Raw genomic sequence first — 17034 nt, 5'->3', positions numbered from 1 at the left:
TGGAGTGTTTGTGTGAACTAATATAAATTCAAAGTAAAGGAGCGGAGGGGAGAGCAAGAGAACCGGATAGAACAGCCGGATCCGGCCCGCGGGCCGTAGTTTGCCCACGGCTGAGTTAGAACATGTCACCCTGGCTACTCTCACCTATTCCAGGTAACACACCTCCTGGCTTCTGGGAGCCAAAGCAACAGAGTTACTCAGCAAGGCTTGCGGGAGAGCACCTGGGGAAGCCTGTCCCCTCGAGCGTGACAGGCACTGAGGCGGGATTTAGGAAGAACAAAGCCGAGCCAGACGCCGGCACAGGCTGCTCTGCCCGTGTTTCCCACCCTCCGAGCTCACGGTGCAGGAGGAATGCACGTTACCCTGAAAGGTGGAACTACAGAGGCCCTCGAAACACCGGGGCTCCCTTTCCGTCCTTGGCCGCACCTCCCTAAGTGGAGGATAGCTGGTGTGCCAGGGCTAGGGGCATCCAGCTATGCCCGCTGGGAAAGCAATGATTTTTAAAAAGTATATGTTTTTATGGATGTCAGGGAGGAAGGGGGAGGGAGAGAGAGAGAGACACATCCGTGATGACAGAGAATCATGGATCGGCCGCCTCCTGCACGCCCCCCACTGGGGATCGAGCCCGCAACCCCGGGCGTGTGCCCTGACGGAATCGAACCGTGACCTCCTGGTTCCTAGGTCGACGCTCAGCCCCTGGGCCATGCCGGCCGGGTGAGAGCAATGATTTTAAAGGAACCTCCCTCCACAGGAGACACCGAACAGGTGGTACAGGACATGGCAACCCAACTCCAGGCCTTGTCCGGGCACCTGTGTCCTGGGTGCACGAGCTGGAATGAGGCCCCTACGCGAGATCCCTTTTAAAGGGGCGTCTGCCCTGGCCGGTGAGGTTCTATTGGCTGAGTGTCTCCCTGTGCACCGAGAGGTCGCCAGGTCGATGCCCGGTCAGGGCCCACGCCCGGGTTTCGTCGCCTGTTGGGATGTGTATGGGAGGCAACCGATCAATGTCTCTCTCTCACATTGATGTGTCTCTCTCCCCCCCTCACCCCTCCTCTCTCTCTAGAAGCAATTTTTAAAAATAAAAAAAAGAGGGGGGGGGCTTGTAATTCCACGTACGAGCCGCTGTAATTCTCCTCCCCTTCCCATAAAGAAATCCAGTGGAATAAGATGGAGGTTTGTACAAGACCTCGGAGCTATAAATAGGCCGGTTAATCTCAGAGGATCCAAATCCTGTGCCTGATTAGCGGCCCTTCCTGTGACCGCGATGTTTTTCCCTCACGGGCTTATGCGGTGTGAGCTCGGCATTCCGGGAGAAGGACGGTCCTTGCCTCTGCTTTCACCTGGGAAGATTACCAGTTTGCTTTTCTCTGTCCGTCAACAATACATGGAGAGTCCCGCCTATGGCCTTAGATCAGGGGTCCTCAGACTTTTTAAACAGGGGCCAGTTCCCTGTCCCTCAGACCGTGGGAGGGCCGGACTATAGTTAAAAAAAAAACTATGAACAAATTCCTATGCGCACTGCGGGCCCGGGACGCGTCGGCTGCTGAGCAGGACAGGCAGCGGCACCCGGCGGGCCGGATCCATGTCCTCGGCGGGCCGCAGGTGGCCCGTGGGCCGTAGTTTGAGGACCCCTGCCTTAGATCAAGCATGTCAAACTCAAAGGCTAACACGGGCCAAATAAACAGGGTTTAAGTTTACTAGTATTGGGGCCACCAAAAAAAACAAAAGCTTCAGCCGAAACCGGTTTGGCTCAGTGGATAGAGCATCGGCCTGCGGACTGAAGGGTCCCGGGTTCGATTCCGGTCAAGGGCATGGACCTTGGTTGCGGGCACATCCCCAGTGGGAGGTGTGCAGGAGGCAGCTGATGGATGTTTCTCTCTCATCGATGTTTCTAGCTCTCTATCCCTCTCCCTTCCTCTCTGTAAAATATCAATAAAATATATTTTAAAAAAAAAAAGCTTCAATTTTCATAGAAACGTAGGTTTATTTCGATAGAGACGTGCTGAATACAAAGGGTTGAAATAAATGAGTCATCGTTAACATAAAATAATAGAACATTTTAATAAAAATTAATATTTTTTCTTGAACATTCACTTACCAGACACTGAATAACTGCACGAATGAATAAGCGTAACGCAAATAAACCTATTTTTCTTGTTCCCCGGAAGCGAAATACTCCCTGTTGCGCTCACCAAACAAGTCAGCCCAAGACTAAGGACGTGGCCATCGGCTGCTAGAATATTCGCTGCTGGTGTTCGTGGAGAGACATGGTGGCCTGCGCGTAAGGCGCGTAAGGGAAATGAATGCAGCACGATGATAGCAATCCGTCATTAGCGAACATTGCAGTTTGTTATTCATAATTGTGTATAACAGGATATTGTAAAAATTAAGTTAGAAATTTTTATTAAAACGTTTCTTACACACCATTCTATTAGCTTGGCTGCAAAAATATTCCTTGTGGGCCGCATGTGGCCTGCAGGCCGAGAGTTTGGCATGCTTGCCTTCGATACTAAACGCTGCTCTAAATGATGCTAAATTCCCTAGATCAGCCGTGGGCAAACTACGGCCCGCGGGCCGGATCCGGTTGTTCTATCCGGTTCTCTTGCTCTCCCCTCCGCTCCTTTACTTTGAATTTATATTAGTTCACACAAACACTCCATCCATGCTTTTGTTCCGGCCCTCCGGTCCAGTTTAAGAACCCATTGTGGCCCCCGAGTCAAAAAGTTTGCCCACCCCTGCCCTAGATAGCCCACTCTAATCCTCCACGAGAGCGGTTCAGTTTTATGCTCTAGAAAATTGCTAGGCTTCCGGAAGGACACAGTATGCCTCTCACAACAGCGAGCTATCACGGTCACGGACAGCAAAGGGCAAGCTCTGGTTCTGCTTACCGGGTGAAATACTTTGGTTCTAATACATAACCACGGCCGTGGGCGGGTGGCTCAGGTGGGTAGGGCAGTGGTCGGCAAACTCCTTAGTCCACAGAGCCAGACACCAACAGGACAACGATTGAAATTCCTTTGGAGAGCCAAATTTTTTAAACTTAAACTTCTTCTAATGCCACTTGTTCAAAATAGACTCGCCCAGGCCGTGGTATTTTGTGGAAGAACCACACTCAAGGGGCCAAAGAGCCGCATGTGGCTCGCGAGCCGCAGTTTGCCGACCACTGGGTTAGAGCATTGTCCCAACACACCAAGGTTTCAAGTTCGATCCCTGGTCAGAGCACATACAGGAATCAACACACAAATGCATAAGTAAGTGGAACCACAAATCGATGTTTCTCTCTCCCCCCTCTCTCTAAAATCAACCAATCAATCAATTAATAAACATGGTTACCAATTAACCCTGGAAGACTCAGAGGAATCCCATCTTTTTTCTTTTTTTAATAATATATTTTATTGATATTTTACAGAGAGGAAGGGAGAGGGATAGAGAGCTAGAAACATCGATAAGAGAGAAACATCGATCAGCTGCCTCCTGCACACCTCCTACTGGGGATGTGCCCGCAACCAAGGTCCACGCCCTTGACTGGAATCGAACCTGGGACCCTTCAGTCCGCAGGCCGACGCTCTATCCACTGAGCCAAACCGGTTAGGGCAGAATCCCATCTTTTCCTCTTAAAAAACAACAGCAAAAAAAACCCCACAAAAAATAAGAAAGCAGCTTACAGGATTCCTGGGTTTGACCGAATATTGTCACAATTGGGTTCCAAATTCTTCACTGATGGCCCAGGCTCTACGTGGACCTGATCGAATTCTGTGGCACCCCGAAGGGAAACGAGCTGAAAACCTCTGAAGGAAGATCTAGAACTTCCACGCGGGGACACCGTCATTATAGAGACTTTACCTCGGAGACACAGAGGTTGTCGCAGACCCGGAGGCTCTCACGGCCACCGAGTTGAGTCAGAAGCCAGAGGCCCGCCCTGCCTGACAGCCGTCTCCGCGGCAGACGGACACCGTAAGCAAACGGCAAAGGCAGTGACGGGGCCTCCTCCGGTTAGCTCAGCCGTGGGCAAACTACGGCCCGCGGGCCGGATCCGGCCCGTTCGGCTGTTCTATCCGGCCCTCGGAGCCGAAAGAGCGGAGGGTTCTCTTGCTCTCCCCTCCGCTCCTTCACCAGCAGCAGCGTTAACATGGCCACGTCGGGAAACACGGCCGCAGCTCCTGCTTCTGAGTGGGCGGATTTATATCCCCCATTCAGTAGAAGGAACAACCTCTCAGTCTTCCAGAGGCTCCTTGGAATGCCCGCGGACGTGTCCCCCGACATCACCCTGGGAATGCGGAGACACGTTATCGTGGTGATGGAGGGAGACACGCCCCCGGAGAGCACAGGATCAGAGCATTAGCTGAAAAGGAGACCAACAACACTGTTCCCACTGAAGTGGATGTTTTAAAGATCAAAACCCTTTCAACCCAGTCTACATTGCCATCTACATCGACGTCCCGGGCATCATTTGGAAGTTGCACTAAAGAAAATGTTTAATTTACTGTTTACACATTTTGTTCTTTTCTATTTGTTTTAGTTTTAAATTATTTTATTACATTTAAGTTTAATTTGAAAGGCTTTTGTACCTTTCCTTTGTCAGGCAATTTCATTTTGCCTTTGCCATCTTCAATAGAAGGTATGTTATTGTGCTATGATTCCTCCATTTTTTGAAGTTTCAAATTATAATAATTAGTGTTTACATTCTTCTTGTTAAAATGTTTGAAATGAATAAAACTATTGAAATAAAATAAAAAAAAGACCGTACCTTTTATGTAATGATGTTTACTTTGAATTTATATTAGTTCACACAATATAAATTTTGTTCCGGCCCTCCGGTCCAGTTTAAGAACCCATTGTGGCCCTCGAGTCAAAAAGTTTGCCCACCCCTGGGTTAGCTCCTCGTTCTATAAACCTCCGCGGAGTTCCCATCCCACTCGACACCCGTCAGCCGCCGGCTCTTGCTTCTGCCCCTGTGGCGCTTAAAATGCGACGTCATGGGTGGAAGCCAGCAGCTTTGCGACTTGGTTTGCAGGTTAAAGACACGTGGTTGCGGTTGCGTGATGCTGACGGACCGCCGGCCTCTTCCCAGGGTGGTGTCCGGGGAACTCCTTGGTGCTGCTGACGGCACTGGCTGGCGGGTGGGTTTCGAAAGGCTACGCGGGAATGCGCCCGAGCGGAAGTGCGGGAACCTCTTCCGTGGACGGAACGGGAGGTCCTCGTTTACCCGAATAAGACCTGCCCCCCAGGCCTCAGGGTGCTAGCTTGGGCTTCTCAACTGGCCCAAGATGACGTCATGGCCGGCATTCACAGTGGTGGTGGCTATGCCTTTGGGGTAGCTCACAGCTCTAGAATGTTTTGGAAGCAGCGAGGCTTCTTCATTTTCTTCTGTTTCTTAAAACCTATTTTTACTAGAGGCCCGTTTGCACAAAGATTCGTGCAACAGGCCTTCCTTCCCCTGGTTGCCGGCACTGGTTTTCCTCCGGCAGCTGGGACCCGGGCCTTCGCTCTGGCCACCGCCTTCCGTCTTCGCTCCGGCCTGAGCCTTCCGTCTTCTGCACTCTGGCTGGAGTGCTGCTCCTGTAGCTTCCTCCACCCCCTGTCCTCCCCCGCATAGCAGGCTTCCCGCCCTGCCTGGCCGCTCCATGCCTGCGCATGCAAATTAACCCACCATCTTCATTGGGTTAATTTGCATACTCACTCCTGATTGGCTGGTGGGTGTCGCGAAGGTACGGTCAATTTGCATACGTCTCTTTTATTAGTGTAGATTGATTTCAGAGAAGAAGGGAGACAGAGAGAGAGAGAGAGAGGGAGGGAAAGAGAGAGAAACATCAATGATGAGAGAGAATCATGGATCAGCTCCTTCCTGTACACCCCACACTGGGGATGGATCCAGTAACCCAGGCATGTGCCCTGACCGGGAATTGAACTGTGTCCTCCTGGTTCATAGGTCAATATTCAACTGCTGAGCCACGCCGGCCGGGTAGTCTTCTTAATTTCCTAAGGCAGCCCATAAAGAATGGAAAATAGGTTGCAGAATTATTAGATGCCACACAGACATGGAAACCGTGGGCAACTATCAAAACTCCAGGACATTCTGAAGCAGCCACCGAGGAAGCAAGAGGAAACAGTTTAGCTGATGCTGCAGCCAGATCTGTTTCACCAGTTCCCAAGGGAACGGGACAGAGGTCCCCCATGTCCAAGCCGTGAGGCCTCCGGTCACTCCAAGCCGTGTGCTGTCTGTAAACCCCCAAAAAAGCACCCAAATGGGAAGGGACATTCCAAAAATGGGCGAGTGGATTTGTGTGTCCGTCATCAATGTTTGGGTGGGTGGCAACCCAATTATTGAAGTAAAAAACAAAAAACAAAACAGAAACCTTAGCCACGCCTGGACAAATCCGTTTAACGGATTTCGGCTATTCCTCTCCGAGTTAGCAAATCCCGTCAGAGTCGGCGACTATCTGGATGTTTTGCACTAACGTGAAAGACGGAAACTCTGGCTGCTAGACGCGTCCTGATTCCCCTGCTTTGCTTTGTTGCTGGGAGGCTATGGCGTGGACGTGGAGCCGATAAGAAACATCCAGTGCTTTGTTAGAGGTGTCTTTCTTGAACGTGAGTGTGTTTGCCAATAGAGGAACCCACGTTTGTAAAGGTCATGAAATGGCCCGACCAGCGCGGCTCCGTGGTTGAGCGTCGATCCGTGAACCAGAAGGTCACGGTTCCATTCCGGGTGGTGGGCTGGATCCCCAGTGGGGGGCGTGCAGGAGGCAGCCTGTCCGTGATTCTCGCTCATCCTTGATGCTTCTCTCTCTCTCTCCCTTGCCCTCCCTCTCTGAAATGAATAAAAACGTATTTTTTTTAAAAAAAAAGCCCAAACATCAGAAATAGGTGGTCCCCTGGAGATGCCGGCAGGCCCGTATACCTATAGAGTAATGTTGAACTTTATCTTTCTATTTGATTGTCTTTACCTGTCTGCTAATATTAATAATTTTTTTAAATATATATTTTATTGATTTTTTACAGAGAGGAAGGGAGAGGGATAGAGAGTTAGAAACATCGATGAGAGAGAAACATCCATCATCTGCCTCCTGCACACCTCCTACTGGGGATGTGACCGCAACCAAGGTACATGCCCTTGACCGGAATCGAACCCAGGACCTTTCCGTCCGCAGGCCGACGCTCTATCCACTGAGCCACACCGGTCAGGGCTGAAATTAATAATTATTATTATACTTGTCCTTTAAGCTTTTCTCAGACCTGGTGTGTATAGCCCAACTGTTATAATCACTGACGGTGTGTAAGATAACTTTGGTATCACCGATGGATCATATTTTCATGGTTTCTCTCTCGAAATTTTGAAGAAATGCTATTGCAAAACGTTAGTGGAGCCTGGCCGGCGTGGCTGAGGGTCTGAGCGTCGACCTATGAACCAGGAGGTCACGGTTTGATTCCCGGTCAGGGCACAGGCCTGGGTTGTGGGATCCATCCCCAGTGTGGGGCGTGCGGGAGGCAGCCGATCCATGATTCTCTCTCATCATCCCCTTCCTCTCTGAAATAAAAAAGAAACATATATATACATATACATATACATATTTATATACATATATATATATGTATATACATATATATATATTTGAAAAGAAGTTAGTAGAAAAGAAAGATTAAGAAAGGAATTTTATATGTAAACACCAAGACCTAATTAAGGAAATGTGCTTCCCCCCTAACCCAACACAGACAACTCACTATACTGACTCCAATCGAAGCTGCAGTGGCTCTAACTCAGCCGTGGGCAAACTACGGCCCGCGGGCCGGATCCGGCCCGTTCGGCTGTTCTACCCGGTTCTCTTGCTCGCCCCTCCGCTCCTTTACTTTGAATGTATATTAGTTCACACAAACACTCCATCCATGCTTTTGTTCCGGCCCTCCGGTCCAGTTTAAAAGAACCCATGGTGGCCCTCGAGTCAACAAGTTTGCCCACCCCTGCTCTAATCCCACGGCCTTTTCCTGCGGAGGCACGGGAATTCACTAATGAAACTTGAACCGTCCTCCCCCGGCCTGGCACACTGGCATAATGATTATAATTCACGGCGTTAGGTCGTCACGGCTCCCAGTCGCACAGCCAGCGGGAATCAAAGAGGGTCAACCCATGAGCCAAGAGGTCCCAGGTTCGATCCCCGGTCCGGACATGTGCCTGGGTGGTGGGCTCGATCCCCAGCGTGGGGCGTGCGGGAGGCAGCCGATCCATGATTCTCTCTCGTAGATGTTTCCATCTCTCTATCCCTCTCCCTTCCTCTCTCTCTAAAAGGAAAAAAAAAATCAATAAAAACATGTTAAAAAATAATAAATAAAGGACCAGAAAACCTGACTGCCTCCCATTTACCTGCCTTTTGGAGGAAAAATTCAGCCTTGACTTCCAGCCACAATCACAGTCTTGCCCCAATGGGTCCATTGCTCAGCAAGAAGTTTGCTGACACTGAGCCTTCCTAGGAATGAGCCTTCCTGGTACCGTAGGACTCCATTATCCAACCAAAAGGTTGGTCATCAATGCATCCTTTGAATTGATTGATTTTTTAAATATACTTTTATTAATTTCAGAGAGGAAGGGAGAGGGAGAGAGAGAGAGAGAAATATCAATGATGAGAGAGAATCATTGATCTGCTGCCTCCTGAACACCTCACACTGCAGGGGCTCGAGCCCGCAACCCACGTGCCCGGGAATCGAACCTGGGACCCTTCAGTCCAAGGTCCTCCTTTGTCCTCTGCTCACTAAGTAACAGGTGGTGGGTCTGAGCCCCCTCCGCCTGGGGCTGGACCTCCTCGGACGCCGGGTCTCAGATGGAGAAACCAGGAGAGGCTGTGGGTGTGTAAGGATGAGCCCTTATGGCTGAAGCTAGTGGCCACACAGCCGTCAGACAGAACAGTCTCCACCGCCAAGTCCATGCAGGCAGGCAGCGGACACCGGCCGGTGAGCATACCTCTTCCCCCAGAAAGCAGCATCCGTGCCTGAACCCACGGCTTTAGCTGAGCGGCCTGCCTCCCGGACTCACCGCCAGCAGCACCTCAGCTCCGGCTCGGCAGCCTCTCCCGTCTCTCCTGCCCAGCTGCTCTCTCCGGCAGGCTTCTCCTCCCTCCAGCCGACTCCAGCCAACGAGCTGGTCAGCACCTACGTTGACACTATTTCGACAAGGCATCGTGCCAACGGTGACGTCCATCGCACTGGCTACAGAAGGGCACAGTGTACCCTGCGTCCCTGCCCCCGCTCACGGTACGTTGGCCTGAGGAGGATTCCTCGGCTCCGAGTCCTTGAACGTCCCGCCGAGGCGCCTGCCCAGCGCGGCCTGTGGCCATTCCGGTGTATTGACAACAAGACCTCTGTGCTCCACTGGCCTTGACTATCTGGGGACCTGGCATTCCAGTGAGGAAGGGCGAGGGAGAGAGAGAGAGAGAAACGTCAATGATGAGAGAGGGTTATGGATCAGCTGCCTCCTGCACGCCCCGTACTGGGGATGGAGCTTGCAGCCAGAGCATGTGCCCTTGACCGGAACTGAACCTGGGACCCTTCCGTCCGCAGGCTGACCCTCGATCCACTGAGCCAAATCGGTGAGGGTTACACGCCCCGTCCTCTAAAACCCCTGAAAACATGCCCTAACTGGTGTGGCTCAGTGGATAGAGCGTCAGCCTGCGGACGGAAGGGTCCCGGGTTCGATTCCGGTCAAGGGCATGGACCTTGGTGGCGGGCACGTCCCCAGTGGGAGGTGTGCAGGAGGCAGCTGATCGATGTTTCTCTCTCATCGATGTTTCTAGCTCTCTATCCCTCTCCCTTCCTCTCTGTAAAATATCAATAAAATATATTAAAAAAATATCCTCTGGTGAGGATTAACTCCTCCCCCCCCCCCAAAAAAAATTAGCCTTAAAAAAAAAAAGATAAGAACCAAGGTCTCCTCCTCTCCCTGGTAACAGGACGTCTGAAATCAAGACTTTTAAACTAAAAGCAGTTTACGGTGCGTGGTCATGCCCTGGGCTAGAAACCTTCCCGGACAAAGGCGAGTTTCCGCCTTAACCACCCGAATTTCCACCTTAACCACCCTAACCACCCTAACCACCCGGACAAAGGCGAATTTCCACCTTAACCACCCTAACCACCCGGACAAAGGCGAATTTCCACCTTAACCATCCTAACCACCAGGACAAAGGCGAGTTTCCACCTTAACCACCCGAATTTCCACCTTAACCAAGCCTGACTGTGTCTGTTTTCTTTTTGCGTCTGGATACCCTGCCTTGGGGATGTCACAGCAGCTTCCTTTCCTTGGACCCTCGGGGCACAACCCCGGGCCCCTGCAGAGACTATAGGCCTTCTCGCTGCTGAGGACTTAACTGCTGACTCTCCGGGACCCACCTGAGTGAAAGAAGAACGTGTCGCAGGTCGGGTCCGAGGCTCAGCTGGTTGAGTGTCCTCTCACGCACCCAAGGGTCACAGGTTGCGGGTCCGCCCTCAGGAGCAGGCCTGCAGGGAGCCGCTGATGGATGTTTCTCTCTCACTTCAGTGTGTCTCTCCTTCTCCCTCCTCTCGCTCTAAAATCAATAAAGATAAATATATATATATTTTAAAAAAGAAATGTCTATCATTTTTTAAAAAATATATTTTACTGATTTTTTACAGAGAGGAAGGAGAGGGATAGAGAGTTAGAAACATCGATGAGAGAGAAACATCGATCAGCTGCCTCCCGCACACCTCCCACTGGGGATGTGCCCGCAACCAAGGTACATGCCCTTGACCGGAATCGAACCTGGGACCCTTGAGTCCGCAGGCCGACGCTCTATCCCCTGGGCCAAACCGGTTTCGGCTATCATTTTACTTTTTATCCAATCCCAGAGGTGTCCCCGCCTCCCTGGTCTAGCCCCGGTGGATTTCATGACGCCCACTCCTCCTTTGCGGGTCATGTACAGAACGCCGTGAAAACGGCTATTCTCCGGAGCGGTTTCTCAGTCTGTTGAGATCTTGCTTCCCCACCATCGTCGACGGTTTGGCTCAAACGCACACAAATTCTCTACGGGTCTGAATGCTTCTCACGCTGACACACGCGGTTACGTTAATGAACGTATATACGTTCGTTTTTTTAAAGTCATTAGGGATGTCAGGACCCTTCAGCCCTAAAGACGCAGCTCGTCAAGGTCAGCATTTATCTCCTGAAACAAGACCTCCAACAAAACTGCATCCCCACCTCACATCCAGCTAAACCAAGCCGTGGGCAAACTACGGCCCGCGGGCCGGATCCGGCTGTTCTATCCGGTTCTCTTGCTCTCCCCTCCGCTCCTTTACTTTGAATTTATATTAGTTCACACAAACACTCCATCCATGCTTTTGTTCCGGCCCTCCGGTCCAGTTTAAGAACCCATGGTGGCCCTCGAGTCAAAAAGTTTGCCCACCCCTGAAACCGAGTCCCTGTCGGCACCAAACGCACGATCCGTATCCCGTTGTCCCCGGGGCCACAGTTATTGATGCTACCAAGGCCCCCGTGTGGTCACTTTCATCTTTTCTCATTTACTGCCCTTTCCTCCCCCCGCCGCCCGCCCCCCGCCCCGCCCCCCGGCCATGAGCTCCTTCAGGATCCCAGGCCCGGTTCAGGTTCAGGTGCTGAAGGTCCCCGATGCCACGGCCACGTGGTGTCACGCTGCGTGCCCGTCTGTCCCCGTGTTCCCTGTGACTGGAGGTTGGCGCCAAAGGCTGGGTCAGGCGGGAGCTCCCCCACATCCGGCACCCGGTGTCTGCTTGTCCCAGGTTCGCCGGGCTGTGGGGCCCCTGGGTGACCACCGTGTTTCCACGGGAGAGTGTGGCTCTCGGTGCAACCGGCCACAGGCTGTGCTGTCCCGTGGCACCGCCCCCTCCTCTGCTCGTCGAGTAGGCCTGGCCCTGGCGCCCGCTTCCGACAACCAGATAAGGTCAAAGTGATGGTATCCCTCCAGATTCCCTCTCCTCTCCCTCTCTCGCTCTCTCACCTGCTGGTGCTGCTGGGCGCCCGCAGGGCACGGCTCTGTGCAGAGGCCCTCGGGCCAGGAACCCAGGCGGCCTCCAGCCCACGTGCGGGACATCCTGGGAGGGACCCTGAGCCCTACACGGAGCGGGCTCCTGGCAGCAGGAAGGGAGAGGACTGGCTGCGGTCTTATTTATTTTTATTTTATATGTTATTATTATTATTTAAACGAGAGGCCGGTGTGTGGGTTTGTGCACCGGTGGGGTTCCCCGGCCCTCAGCCTGGCCTGTGGGGGATCGTGGACCTCTGCCACCACAGCCCGGCCTTACCTGCCAGGGCGTGGGGCTCCAGCCCGCTGTCCGCGTTGATCCCGCAGGCGTCCGCAGAGGACCCTGAGCCCCCGGCGCATCCCGGCCCCGCTGCGCCTGCCTCCACCGCCACCCGGGGCGCAGGTGAGAAGCTCGCGATGTCACAGCTGTACTCGCCAGCCGTGAGCCCGGCGTCTGGCGCCCGTCTGTCCGCTGAGTGCCGCGCCTGCGTTGAGCGTCTGCCCCCTGGTGGTCAGTGTGCATCATAGCTCCTGGCCAGTCATCCGGTCGTCCGGTCGCTTAGGGTTTTATATATATAGATGAGAAGGAAGAGGGAGAGAGAGAGAGAGAAACATCCATGAGGAGAGAGAACCACTGATCGGCTGCCTCCTGCACGCCTCCTACAGGGGATCGAGCCCACAACCCAGGCATGTGCCCTTGACCGGAATCGAACCCGGGACCCTTTAGCCTGCAGGCCGATGCCCTATCCACTGAGCCACCCACACCAGCCAGGGCGACTGGCTGCCGTTTCAAACCGCTAAGCTTTGGGCTGGCTGGCGCCCGCCCTCCCGTCCCTCCACCAGCCCTCCTCCAGGAAGTCGGCTTCCCGTACCCTCCGGGCCTACGTGCGAGATTCTTAGTTTTATTTCTTCTTCGGTCCAGTTTTGTCCACTTAGCATTGCCTATCGATGCTTCCATTTCATTGGAGTTCTCCGAAGTCACGGCCTGGCGCAGCGGTCGGCAAACTCGTCAGTCCGCAGAGCCAGATATCAACAGTACAACTATTGAAATTTCCTTGGAGAGCCAAATTTTTCAAACTTAAACTTCTTCTAACGCCACTTCTTCAAAATAAGACTCGCCCAGGCCGTGGTCTTTTGTGGAAGAGCCACACGCCAGGGGCCAAAGAGCCGCACGTGGCTCGCGAGCCGCAGGTTGACGACCACGGGCCTAGAGCTTCTGTTTTTCTCACGCTGCTCTGAAATAATTCTAGGCTCACAGGAAGTTGCAAAGAGGTGTCCAGGGGGGCCCGGACACCCCCTCTCCTGGGGCCAGGAAGCCCGAGGAGAAACCTGCTGTCTCAGCCGCCCTCCTGGCCTCACAGATGCTGACAGCATTCCCCTCCCTGGAAGCGGGGAGAGCAGAAGCCCGGGGCGCCCCGGCCGTGCGGGGGTCTTCGGATGGATTCGATGGACCCACGGGCATGTTGGCGCTACGCAGAGGGGTGCATGCCGCCCTCTTGAGGTTGGCAGGGCCAAGGGACCCCTCCCAGGCCCCCCCCCACATGGAAGGGCTCCAGACAAGTCTGCCCCGTGACCCCAGTCTGGAGGGATTTAGAGACGCCGAAAGATAGAGATGACAACGAGAGGGCCGACCTGAGACCGCCTGGGGCAGACATCGGGCTGCCTGGCCAGGACACAGACGGACGGGAGGGCCAGGGTCCCTGTGCTCAACCCCCACTGGGGGCCTCAAGCCTTTGCAACGTGAGTGTGTGCAGCGGTCGGCGGGGAGGCGGGTCCCAGGCCCTCCGGCCCCACAACGTTGGGGAGCCCCACGCCCGCTAGGACCAGGCTGGGCGGACACGGCAATGTGGACAGGGAGGATTCCGAGAGCGGGGATGCGGGACAGGCGTCCGCCTGGTGGCCTTATGGGGTGGACACCAGAGCTCCCCTCCCCCAGACATGCCTTAAGGGACCTGAAACACGACGCAGGAAAACACACACACACACACACACAGATACACACACAGCAACAAAAACCACCTTTGACCTCCTCCCTGACGGCTGAGATAAAGGGTGGCCTGGGAGAGAGCTGCCATCACTCGACCAAAGTCCTCCCTGGGTCCCTGGTCAGAGACGCCCCAGCGAACAGAACGTTCGTTTAACAAACATTAACTCTTTAGCTCCTGGTGCAAACCACAACCCAGCACCTCCTCCTCCGGAGCCCAGGAGGGCGAGAAGGCCGTGACTGCCTGGCCGTCCTGGGGCCCCTATCCTATGGACAGCCCGTCCGTCCGTCCATCCGTAATACACGTGGTCATTTCCTCCGTCGTGGTGCGCCTGGCGCTTTGATTCCTACTCCCGCCGAGGTAGTTAGACGAGAAGGAACGTGGCACCTGTCTGCGGGGGGGGGGTGGGGGGGGGGGAAGCGCGCCCCTGCCCAGCGCTGCTGAGACGCAGCACGACTCTCCTTTGGAGCAGTGCACCCGCTAGACGGGACCCGGCCGGGAAGCCTGAGCCTCTCGCTGTGGGGCAGGAGCGGGGTGCCCGCAGGGACAGGCCTCTCGGTGGTGGCCCTGCCGGGGACGGACACGGGACTCCTGGCCGACACCTGTGCGCACCTCCCAGCAGCCACCGCAGGGACTTTGGACGAGAGAACTTCGGGGGGGGGGGGAGGGGGGGGCGGGCTTGTTCGCAGATACTAACGGGAACTGCCCCGCTGGCAGGCTGTCTGGGGCCTGCTGGAGTCTTCCTTTCTTTTTCTTTTTTTTAAAAAGGTATCTTTATTGATGTCAGAGAGGAAGGCAGAGAGAGAGATAGAAACATCAACGAGAGAGAATCATGGATCGGCTGCCTCTGGCACACCCCACACTGGGGTTCGAGCCCGCCCCCCCCCCCCCCCCCCCCGGGCCTGTGCCCTGACCGGGAATCGAACCCGGCACCCTTCCGTCTGCAGGTCGGGGCTCCATCCGCTGAGCCACGCGGGCCGGGCGAAGGCTTCCTTTCTTAAAAAAGTATAACGCTGCCCCCCTGGGGCACCTCCCTCCCTCCTGTGGCATTCTCTGCGCCAATAGCTCTGCCTCATTGTTTCGGGTGGTCTTTGTTTATTTCCACAGGAAATCAAGGCACAGGGCGGGGCTTGGCGAGTCCCCCCCAGCGTGGGCGCCCCCGGGGAGCAGTGAGTCAGCGGGCCCTGGAGCTGGGCCTGGCAGAGAGGCCTCGGTCCCAGCAGCTCAGAAGGGGCAGCGCCCGGCGTCCTCTCGCACACCCTCTCGTCCAGGCGGGGAAACCGAGGCGCCGGTCGGAAGGCACAGGGAAGGGAAGGCTTGGAGCCGAACCCCGCGGGGCAGCTGGCCCCATCTTCCCCTCACACCCTCAGCCCCGCCTGTCCTCGGGGTGGGCAGAGGGGGCACAGGAAGGGGTGCCCCATCCCAGGCATGGCGCAGCCAAGCCACTCCTTCCCCTCCCCCTCCCTTCGCCCCCCCCATTCTCTAATGCAGCCCAGCTGGGCGCTTGTATGTGAGTCTCCGTGAGGCTCGGGGCTCAGCTGCACCAGCCACAGGGGAGCCTTCTTCAGGACGCCGCCCCTGGTGCCCGCCTGCCCTCATCACACGGGCACACGTCACGGCTGCCGGTAATGTTCAGTGTCGTATGGCAACGTGACTGGCCATGGGGTTCCCAGACGGAACGGTGTTTCTGGGGGTGTCCCAGGTGAGATTGGCATTTGAGTGGGGGGACTCGAGAAGCAGGTGGCCTCCCAGTGTGATGGGGGCTCGGCCAGTCCACCGAGGCCTGAGCGGAGCCACAGACGGAGGCGGGAGGAATTCCCCCTTTTCCCTGCCTCAGCCCTGGAGCGGGACCTGTGCTTTCCTCAGCCTCCATCCATCCGTCCGGGACGCACCCCGCGGCCTTCCGGGGCTCCGGACTGGGGTGAGCTACACCCCCCGGGTCTCCGCTTCCAGGCGGCCGGGGCCGGACTTCTGGGCTCCATAATCTCCTTTATAACATATATCACGTAACACACACACACACACACACACACACACACACACACACACGTTCCTCCTGCGGGCTGTTTCTCTGGAGAACCCTGACGAATACACGGTGGGTCCCCTTCAGTCCTCACAAGGTCAGTTGGTGGGCCACGGGGCCAGGCACTTCAGAAGGGGTCCCCGGGCCCGGCCGGTGTTGCTCAGTGGTTAAGCGTCGACTTACGAACCAGAAGGTTCCATTCCCGGTCAGGGCACATGCCCGGGTTGTGGGCTCCATCCCCAGTAGGGGGCATGGTGCAGGAGGCAGCCGATCCAGGATTCTCTCTCATCACTGATGTTTCTATCTCTTTCCCTCTCCCTGCCTCTCTGAAATCAATAAAAACATATTTTTAAAAAAAAAAAAAAAAAGAAGGGGTCCCACATATGCCAGGGCCTAGAGGTGGCCCCGAGCCTCACCAGCCCCGGGTCGGTCCCTGGGAGTGCTGGTCCCACAATGGGGCTGAGGTGGGCCCGCGTGTAGTGTCCACGTTCGGTCGGGAGCCAGGCCTGCGAATTCCCCGCCAAACCCTCCCATCGCCCCCACGGCAGTCAGAGGCACAGGGAGCTTCCCCGCCCCGTCAGCCCCGGTCCTCCCCTGCCCCGTGCTCCACCCCCTGCCTTCCTTCTGCTCCTCCACCCTGACCACCCCTCACTCAGTGAAGGCCTGTGCTGCTCTGAGTTTATTGGTTCAACATTTTTGTTGATTTCGGAGCGAGAGGAAGGGAGAGGGAGAGAGAGAACCGTCAACGATAAGAGAGAATCATGGATCAGCTGCCTCCTGCACGCCCCCTCCTGGGGATCGAACCTCAAACCCACGGGAATGGAACCATTGCACGGAGCCACCGGGCCGGGCCCCACGTCACCCTTATTACAGTGTCGCTCGGACGTGTTCAAACCCAACACGGAGGCCAATGGGTGCTTAGAGCCCCTGCACGAGTGCGGAGCCACGGCACATTTTAAAATGGACCAGGAAGCCCGACTGGTGTGGCTCCGTGGTTGAGCATCCACCTAGGAACCGGGAGGTCACG

General features: G+C 55.1%; 1 long non-coding RNA gene across 1 annotated transcript; it reads right to left on the bottom strand.

Moving 5' to 3' along the window:
* Positions 1 to 8551: 8551 nt before the first annotated feature.
* Positions 8552 to 12559, bottom strand: LOC308234324. The gene is made up of 3 exons (XR_013959044.1): positions 12280 to 12559; positions 10375 to 10550; positions 8552 to 9382 (listed from the first exon to the last, which is right to left on the bottom strand). It is a non-coding gene; the product is annotated as an uncharacterized lncRNA (long non-coding RNA).
* Positions 12560 to 17034: the final 4475 nt, after the last annotated feature.

Source organism: Plecotus auritus (assembly GCF_963455305.1).
Source record: "Plecotus auritus genome assembly, chromosome: 9".
In the NCBI taxonomy this organism is placed as follows: domain Eukaryota; kingdom Metazoa; phylum Chordata; class Mammalia; order Chiroptera; family Vespertilionidae; genus Plecotus; species Plecotus auritus.
The sequence above is the reverse complement of the archived record's forward strand: the minus strand, read 5'-3'. Positions and strand labels throughout refer to the sequence as shown.